General features: G+C 49.3%; 1 pseudogene; it reads right to left on the bottom strand.

Moving 5' to 3' along the window:
• Nucleotides 1-5,641: 5,641 nt before the first annotated feature.
• Nucleotides 5,642-6,702, bottom strand: LOC116747244 (annotated as a pseudogene).
• Between the last annotated feature and the right edge of the window lie 3,340 nt (nucleotides 6,703-10,042).

Below are 10,042 nucleotides of genomic sequence, written 5' to 3'. Positions count from 1 at the left end.
ATATGAAAACAGTCAGCAGCCACCTGTCATTCATGGGCATAGTCCTGTGAACATACACGAAGTTTTCCCAAGTTTATGTGACCGATGTTGGGACCTTAACTGGGCAGCTTCTGGAATTCTGTGTGCGGCACAGGTAGCGGCCCATGGAGAACAGGCGTGCTGAGTGCCAGTAAGAAACACACATCCAGTCGCACTGTTCATCGTTACACCCTTGTTCCAAAGCCTCCTGTGGCTCCCTACTGCCCACAGCTCTAAATCCCAACTCCTCAGCCTGGTGCTCCACAGGTGGCCCCAGCCTCCGTGTCCAGATTCACCTCCTGGTATTTCCACACATGCTTCTGGGCCTCCTGCCCGGCTGGACTGTTGATTGGACATCGAACAACTCTGGTTCTTCCGGCCTCTCTACCTTTGCTTATGTATTTCCCACGCCTAGAATGCCAGCTCTCCTGTCAGAATCCCACCTGACTTTCAGGGCTCATCTCAAAAGGCTCATCCTCCATGAAGCCTGGCCCAAGTTGCAGCAGGCACTGGTGCCCTCCCTCGCTCCACCAGCCACGAGCCTGTCTGTACCTCTCTGACTCTGCAGGCCTTTGCCCTAAGCTCTTCCCATTTCACTATTTTACCAGAGACGTTTGGGGTTCCCCCAAAGCTTCCCTGAAGAACTCACTGCTGACCCATGGCTGGGGCAAAGGGGCGTTCAGGGTGACCTCCAAATGACGGAATCTGGACCCAGAGGGAAGAAATGGGGTGACGCACGTTGCAGGGCTCACCACAACACCTGACGTTTCCCATCCCTCCACCTGCTCCTCCGGCCTCTCCCCTGGCTCCTGGCCCCCTGCAGCTATGCGCCCCCCTCTTCCCGCCATGCAGAGGCCACACCCCACAGCCCAGGCTCTGAGCCCTAGGCTCCTGGAGCATCCGCTGCGTAGAGTCCTAAGCCTGATGACCAGTGTTTTCTGACCCCAGGAGACTGGAGGCCACAAGCAACAGGCACCTGGACAGACAAATGCCCGTGGGGAGTCCCAGGGTGGTGACGGGCCCACGAGGAGGAAGTACAACTTGACCTGGGAGGCTGGCGGCTGTGCTGTAAGGATCTGCCACCTCCCAGCTGTATAAGCTTCTGAGCCTTGGGTGTCTCCTTTGTCAGATGGGGTCATAGTGGGACCTGCCTTACTGGGGTGTAGTCAGAGTTGCAACCCTCTCTGTATGGGACCACCCTTGGCAGGGCGCCTGGCCCATGGGTTGTTTGTCCTCAGAGAAGAGGCTACTGTCATGTACCCCAAACACCCCCAAAGACAGGAGGCAGGTATTGAATGAAAGATGTTGACTTTAGGGTGAAACACGTTGGGATGAAAGCCCAGTCCTGCACATGGGTCGGAACCCTGTATGACACCGGGCAAACGGTGAGTGTTTTGATATGTCTGGCAAAAGATGATTCTGCGCCTGGTGAGGAGCCAGATTGGGGCACTTGCGGAGCACACGTGGCATTTTGCCCTGGGGGGGTGGACGAGAGCCACTGGGAAATCATTTTGAGTTGAAGTATTATTTCGAGTTGAATTATTTCTCTTCACCATGTTCTGAAACAATTTTAATTTTCTCAGGGACGATGGTGGCGGTAGGAATCTTTAAGGCTCACAATGGAAACAAATGGGAAATTGTTAAAATATTGATTGTCATTTCCTGGTGACTTCACTGTTTAAAAAATAGGAACCTTTAAGAAAAAAGCCCTCATTAGCAAGCGGGCAGTTAATTAAAGGGCTGAAGAATGGCTTGCATTGATTTCACCATGAAACCAGAAAGCCGTGGCTACATGTCAATTTTTCCCCTGCAGCTCCTTGCTTACCATAAATGCCACTTCCAGAATGCCACAGGTAATATCATCAAAGCATAGATAAGGACGGGAAATGGTTATTGAAACAGAGATGGATAAATAATTTAGGGAATTAACGTAAATCCAGATGGCTGCCAGTTTTCCTCTTTGCACCATACACACAACTGAAAGACATTGTCAGAGCTTTTATATAGAAAAAAGTATGCAGATGGCTTGCTAATTATTACTCTTTATGCAATGACATTTTTTTCCAATAGCACAGGCACGACTCAGGCCCCACATGGGAAGAGGCTCCATCCACTATTCTAGGACCCTTCAGACCATTTGCAATTTTGTGGTTAGGGAAAAAAACACACACACACACACAATAAAACCCAGGCCTGTGGCTGTCCTAGCAACCAGCTAGGCTACTGCTGCACCATCACTACAACCTCTCAGAAGGTTAATATGACGTAACACCAGGGAACCAGCCGGAGCCCAGCATCCAGCAGGCATGCTATCCAGGCAGACGTCAGCGGGGGCGGGGTGGGGGTGGGGGACAAAAAACGGACAACGTGCTCCCGCTGTTCTACGTTTGGAAACACAATCATCTTAACAGTAAAAGCAGCCCAAACTCTGGACGCACCAGTCCCTGTGCTTCACATCGTGGGCTCAATGAAGCCTCATAAGAACTAATTTCAGAGTTGAGCAAACTGAGGCTCAGAGACGTTCAGCAACTTGTCTGAGATCACACAGCTACTCACCGGTGAAACCGAGATTCGAATGTCCTAGGTGGCCTGGGACCCAGCAGCCTCCACAAAATCCCATTAAGACAAAGCTCACCAGGGGATTGGGAAGGAACACGCACTTCTTCACATGTTACCAGCTCTGAGCCCGGCGCTTTGGCACTTTGCTAGTTGGCTGGCTTGCGCCAGCTCATGAGAAAGGACTGCTGCACTTAGCAATTTTATGAACTTGTTGATGACTCTTTGGTAGCTTGAAATTGGCCGTGGTGGGAGTAGCTACACCACAGAAATGGGCAAATGCTGCAAATCAGGGACACTTACCAACATTCCATTGCATGCGGGCATCAGAGCCAGACTGCCCGGTTCAAATCCTGGGCCCACTGCTTACCGTGTGGCCTGGGGCAAGTTTCCTAGTCTGCAACATGGAGATACCACAGCGCCTGTCTCATCGGTTTGTTGCAAGAGTTAAACATAATAATCCATGTAAAAGCACCTGGCACAACAGAAGTGATGGGCTAGTGTTAGTTGTAAAAATAAGTGTACTGCAACTACTAATTATTACTATTATTATTATATTAGGCAGCCATCCACTTTCGTCTAGAGTCCAGCAACATGTCGTAAACGTTCTCCCTGCCTCTGGTCTCGCACACTCCAGTGCATCCTCCTCACAGTAGCTAGGGTAAATTTCTAGAATACACACTTTACCTCATTCCTCCCTTTTGCTCAAAATATTTCTATGGCTCCCTATTACCCTCAGGGGAAAGTCGCTGCCATAACAAAGTACCACGGTCTGGGGGCTTAAGCAACAGAAATGCATTATCTACCAGTTCTGGAGGCCAGATGTTTGAGATCAAGGTGTGGGCAAGCTTGGTTCTTTCTGAAGGTTGTGAGGGAAGGCTTTGTTCCAGGCTTCTCTCCTTGGCTTGTAGATGGCTATCATCTCCCTGTGTCTCTTTACGTTTTCTTCTTTCACTGCACGCCCTGTGTCTAAATTTCCCCGTTTTTATAAGGACACGGGCAGTATTGGATTAGGGCCCCACCCTACAGCAGTATCACCTCGCCTTAACTTAATTAATTACATCTGCAGCGATCCTAGTTCCAAATAAAGCCACATTCTGAAGTGTACTGGCAGTTAGAACTCCAACATATGAATTTTTATGGGACACAATTCAACCCATCACAGTCTGCCCTCTGCGCCCCCCCAAAGTTTGTGTCTTTCTCACATGAAAAATACATCCAACATCCCATCCCAACATCCGCAAAAGTCTTAACCCAATTCAGCATCAACTCTCAGTCCAAAGTCTCATCCACACGTCATCTAAATCAGGTATGGGTGAGACTCAGGGTATCGTTCATCCTGGGCCAAAATTCCTCTTCACTTGTGAACTTGTGAAACCAAGCAACAGGTTATCTGCTTCCAAGATGGGTGTAAAGGTTACTTTGTTTTTCCTTTGAATCCAGCTTTTTTTTCTTAGAAATATACCGGAGACATTTTTTCAAATTAATAGGTAAAGATCTATGTTAACATTTTTAATGTCTTCATAGTATTGCATTTCATGTGTCTTACCATTTGTTTAACTTAACATATACTATTAAGTATTCAAGTTGTTTTCAACCTTTGGCCGTTATGAACAGGATGTATCTTTGAATTAAAATCTGCAATCACACACAAATATGAAAAATGTTATTTAGACTACTTCATGCTGTGAGTCACAAATACTACATAAATGCTCCAATGGGTAATGGTACTTATTTTATAAACCTTTGAAACTGGAATTCCACTTGGCATTATATGTATGTTTCTCCATTAGCTCAGAATATTTCATATTTCCCCTCACGTATTCCTTTGGAGGAGTTCAAAGGTGGTCACTTCTATCTACATTTAATGTACTGACTTCCAGTTGAAGCATCCAAAGTTATAAACGTGGGAGAGGCAATACTAACTCAATCTAAGGAACATAGTTGCTCGCATCTACTTTGTGTTCTTTCCAACAGACCAGAGCTTTCCCCTGGTTCTTGGTGTGGGAGGACCCCTGGGGAATTAACTAGCCTAATTTCTCATTCCTGCCTCTTTTCCTTCAACTGTAGTAATCTTTTCTGTCTTCATCCAATAAATATCTCCTTTAAGTTTGGCTGATGTCAGAATACCTCCTATTAGTCTCTCGTTGATTATAATCACTTCTCTACTCTAAAGCTTTCGCAATTAAATACAGCATTCATTGAGAGTTTATTTTGTGATCTTGAGTTTTATGTGGGTATCTCTGTTCTTCTCTAGTCTATAAACTGGTCATCAGAGACCCAAGACGCTATTTATTTGGAATCCCTTAAAGGCACCTCGCACTTTAAATAACACACATATTGAATATAGTATTTTAAACTATACTGTATCTATACAGCAATGAGAAATATTTTAGCTTTTGGACACCATCAATACTTTCTCATTATATTATGTAAAACTATTTATTTACTGTATTAATTAATTTAAAGAGAGAGGGTACTTCAGGTAGTTTTCAGTTCTACTTTGAGTTTATTTTGGAGAAGGAATTTGACATACAAAATCCATGATTTGGATTTTTTTGTTTTTTTATTTACTTTTGGCTGCGTTGGGTTTTCGTTGCTGTGCGCGGGCCTTTCTCTAGTTGTGGCAAGCAGGGGCTACTCTTCGTTGCGGTGCATGAGCTTCTCATTGCGGTGGCTTCTCTTGTTGCAGAGCACGGGCTCTAGGCGCGCGGGCTCAGTAGTTGTGGCTCGTGGGCTCTAGAGTGCAGGCTTAGTAGTTGTGGCGCACGGGCTCAGTTGCTCTGCGGCATGTGGGATCTTCCCGGACCAGGGCTCGAACCCGTGTCCCCTGCATTGGCAGGTGGGTTCTCAACCACTTCACCACCAGGGAAGCCCCAAAATCCATGATTTTTGAATGTTGAAAACCATTAGACTAGAATGAAAGAAATACATGGAGCTGTATTACATATAAATATTATTATAGCATGGTTTTTAAAAAATGCTTGATAGTTAAGTCAATCTCATTTGATTTTTTGTTATTTACTATAGCATTTTTTGAAGTACCTTTTAGCAAAAATGCATACCGTTATACAATTTGTCCAGCTTTTGAATACAATTTTCCGTACTTTCGGAAGAGATCAAATGATGGCAATACAGTTTGGAAATCCTTGTCACAGATCCATTTCTTAGGATTTTCATCTCGGAAATGTTGACTTGCATAAGCATCAGGACCATACTTGTTTGATAAATGCATCGTCGGGACATACTTTTTATTTTTACGGTAGAAAGAAAATGGCAAAAACCTACTGTCATTCACATTTCGAGTCCATTCCTGTCTCTGGAGCTGTGCTCTGGCCCCATTTAGCCCATCGATCGGTTCTGTCACTCGCAGCGTCGGTTCCAGAGGCTTGTAGCGCTGTTCCCATACTTCAGAGACATCGCAGAAGGGTCCCTGACATCGTTTCCTATCAATGGGTGGCAGAATTCCGGACAGAGGAAAGGACCAGGCACTCGGCAAGCCAGCCAGCTGCCGAGGCTGACAGAGTGCTTCAGCTTCACTTTAGGTCTTCAGTGCATTAAAGGCTTTGCCTTCTGTAACCACAGCTCCCATGGATCAGGATCTTTTCTGAACGGTGAGTTGTATCTACCTGGAATCTGCTAGTGTTGGAGGGTCTCCCGCAGAGGTGGGGGGCGGCTGTGGCTCACCGTGGGGACAAGGACACTGGCCAACGTTATTTTTATGTGCTAACTTGACTGGGTTAAGGGAGGTCCAGAGAGCTGGTAAAGCCTTATTTCCGGGTGTGTCTGCGAGGGTGTTTGTGGAAGATATTTGCATTTGAATTAGTAGACTAAGCAAAGAGATCTGCCCTCACCAGTGTGCGTGGGCATCATGCAATCCATAGAGAGCCCAAATGAAACAGGTGAATGAAGGGTGGATTCCCTCCCTCCTCTTGAGCTCAGATGTCCATCTTTTCCTGCCCTAGAGCTTCAGAGCTCTTGGTTCTCCCACCTTCAGACTCTGGGACTTACCCCGTTGGCTTCCCGGGCTCTCAGGCCTCCGGACTTGGACTGAATTGTGCTGCTGGTTTTCCTGGGTCTCCAGCTTGCAGATGGCAGATCTGGGGGATGGCACTTCTTGGCCTCCATCCTGTGTGAACCAATTTCTATCATAAATCTCCTCTTCTTTCTCCTATCTGTGTATCTATCTATCATCTCTTCTTGGTTCTGTTTCTCTGGAGAACCATGACTAATACAGCGGGACAGGCAGAGGCTAGCCATTCCCATTCCAAAAGGGAGAGATTGGAAGGAAAATAGGGACCACGGGTCCCAAGAAAGTCTGAAACCTAGCAGGGCAAATTCCTTTTGATTTTAAGGCTTGCGAATAATCCTCTGGCTCAACGGTCTGCCCTCCGGGTTTGTTCTTTCACACCTCCATGCCTCGCACTCCGTATTCCCCGCGGACCAGAGGGCCGTCCTTTCCCTCCTCACCTGGGCCACTCCTCTCAGCCATCAGGCCTCGGCTGAAGCCTTCGTTCTCGCCTGTGTCACCTTCATGGACCACGGCCCCTCTTCCCCAAGGTCAGGAGAAGGGGCTGCCTTTTTACAGAAAGCACCTCTGGCTCTGGCGGGTGAGCTGCCACTCTGGTGGGTCCTTACAGCCCTGGCCTGTAACTGCGGATCCGCCCACCTCCCCACTAGACTGGGTGCCGCTGGATTTCAGGCACCAGCTGTTGTGTATCAGGTTTTAGCCCAGGGCCAGGCGCAGAGCTGCTGTGCGATATGTGAATGCCTGTGTGTCTGAGTGACGAACTGCACAAGGGAGCCTTTTCTGAACACCTACTGTGTGCAGCGCGTTGGACTTGGGCTGGACACTCTTGAGAGGGCGAGGAGGGACCATCTCACACTCATCATTAGAGACAACAGATGTATCGCCCTGCAGAGCTGGAGGGGCCCTTGGCAGCAGGCGCTGGCACCTGACACATATTAACGCATCAGATCCTCAAACCAGCCCTGCGACCCTGCGACCCTGTGAGAGATTACGTAGCACAGTGTAAAGGCAAGCAACCAGGGGCCAGCCTGCTTTCAATCCAGGCTTTGCCACTTAGAAGCTGTGTGCCTTTGGGCAGTTTGTGCCTCCCTCTCTGTGCCTCCGTTTCCTCTTCTGTAAAATGGGGCTAATCGGGGTACCTACCTCACGGGGTTGGAGCGAGGATTCCGTGACTTCATATCTGTCAGGTGTCAGCTGTCACTCAGCTACAGCCAGTTTCTAGCTGCTGCTGCAAAATGCTTGCCAGTGCAAAGTGTGCTCATACACCCAGGGACAGGGCTGGGAAACGCGGGTCCTGTACATGAAATGACTATAGCGCACCAACAGGTATGTGGGGAGGGGGACTGTGACACTGGGTGTCTGTTGGTGGCAGCTCCTGCAAATGATAAGAGGCCTGGCCCGGGAGGCAAGACCCCGGGTTCCCAGCTCAGTCTTGCACCTGACCCAGTGTGGGACGTCGGGCAAGCTCCCTTCCGTCTCTGGGCTTCACTTCTGGCTCTCCACAGGCTTGGACCTCCCATCTGCAGCATTTTCCAGAAAGTCCCCCCACTTGCGTTGGTGGTTGAGAGACCAGTCCTGGGTTGCAGGCGGCCTCCAAGTGTGTCTGCCAGCAGGGAAGCAGCAGGCCTTGCGGAATGAGTATAGATGCCACCTGGTGCAATTCGAGTAACGAAACCAAAGGGCAAGGCGGTGGCTTGCCACTCTTCCTGTGAGCTGGGCCATTCGTCTCCCCAGCCCTTCCTCCTGAGCACAGAGGCAAGCAAGGCCAAGAAGATGCTTCAGTACCCAAGTGCATTCTCTCCGGGCACCTCATCACTGCCCCAGCACCTCGGGACCTAAGATGCAGTGCAGTCTTCCTGCCCCTGACATGCTGCTGCCCGAGGCTCTTCCAAGGTGGCACTATATGGGGAATTACGGTACTGGGCATTTGCCAGGAGGAAGAGAGTGTGTGCTTTACATGGGACTGAAATGTCCCTGCTGTTCAGAGAAAGGAGATTCAGAGAAGAAGGCAAAATCAGTGCCTCTTGCAGCAGCCAAATTTCCATCTCATTGCTGTGTGCCGGCAACGTGATGCCCAGAGCCAGATCACACAGGCTGGTGTCACGTTGCATCAGCGGCGAAACAAACAGCTTTAGTAATCAAGTCCCCTGGCTGCGGTGGCAGATGCCTGGCTGGCTGGGAGGGCCACAGTGATCACTCTAGAGATGTGGGGTTCTAAGCAAGCCAGACGTGGTGCCACACTGAGCCTTGAGGACGGCTCAGCTTCTTCCCCGTCCTGCCCCTGTCCCCAGGCCTGTCCCACAGAAGCCCTCCTTCCCAGTATGTGTCATTGTTCATTCCAGGGTCCTGGCCCTGTCTGTGAAGCCATAGCCACACAGCGGCTCCTCATTCCTGAAGAGCAAACGTGGCAGTGTGCCACATCACGGGCACCACCCCACCATGCCACTCTGTGGGCTCAGTCAGGCTGGTGGAATCAGAGCAGAACCCTCAAGAAAGTTCTGGACTGTAAATTCTGTAGTGTGGCCACGAGGGACCGCCTTTCTCTATAGTAGGATCAACAGCAATCAGAACATTTCCTGCCCCCGATGGAGGCTAGAACCTGCTGTCCCAGCCAAACCCCATGCCAACCTCTCTTGCTCTCTGCTCAGGGCTTGTTCCTGATAATGAAATGGCCATTTTGCCTGTGTAACATTCAGTGATTTATTAGTGATTATTGATTTTCTTTTTTTTTTTAATTTGTTTATTTATTTATTTATTTTTGGCTGCGTTGGGTCTTCGTTGCTGCGCGTGGGCTTTCTCTAGTTGCAGCGAGCGGGGGCTACTCTTCGGTGCGATGCACGGGCTTCTCATTGTGGTGGCTTCTCTTGTTGTGGAGCACAGGCTCTAGGCACGTGGGCTTCAGTAGTTGTGGCACGCAGGCTTCAGTAGTTGTGGCTCGCAGGCTCTAGAGCACAGGCTCAGTAGTTGTGGCACACGGGCTTAGTTGCTCCGTGGCATGTGGGATCTTCCCGGACCAGGGCTCGAACCCGTGTCCCCTGCATTGGCAGGCGGAGTCTTAACCAACGCGCCACCAGGGAAGTCCCTGATTATTGATTTTTAATTGTTGTTTCTTGGGACTGTGGGATGCAGCAAATCCAAGGCATCCTGCCTGTGGATCTCCATCCATTTGCTTGAGGTCATGGGCTTGGATGCGAGCAGCTCATCCATGGCCCAAAGGGCCGCTTGCTGCTGCGCAGTTTCCTTCCACTCACTGTCTCCCGAAGACCCCTCCGTCCCTCTTCCTCCACAGCCCTAGCTACAGATGGGAGCGGACAGGACTTTAAGTGGCAGCTCTGATGATTTGTTTCCATGGCCCTGACTGGATCCAGTTCCCACCTCTCAGGACCCGCTCTGCCCCCTTTTTCCCCAGAGGTGTCCCTCCTTTATTCTCCCTTAAAG

This window comes from Phocoena sinus, chromosome X (genome assembly GCF_008692025.1).
Source record: "Phocoena sinus isolate mPhoSin1 chromosome X, mPhoSin1.pri, whole genome shotgun sequence".
NCBI classification, from domain to species: domain Eukaryota; kingdom Metazoa; phylum Chordata; class Mammalia; order Artiodactyla; family Phocoenidae; genus Phocoena; species Phocoena sinus.
Note: the sequence above shows the minus strand (reverse complement) of the source record. Positions and strands in the feature narration are given on the sequence as shown.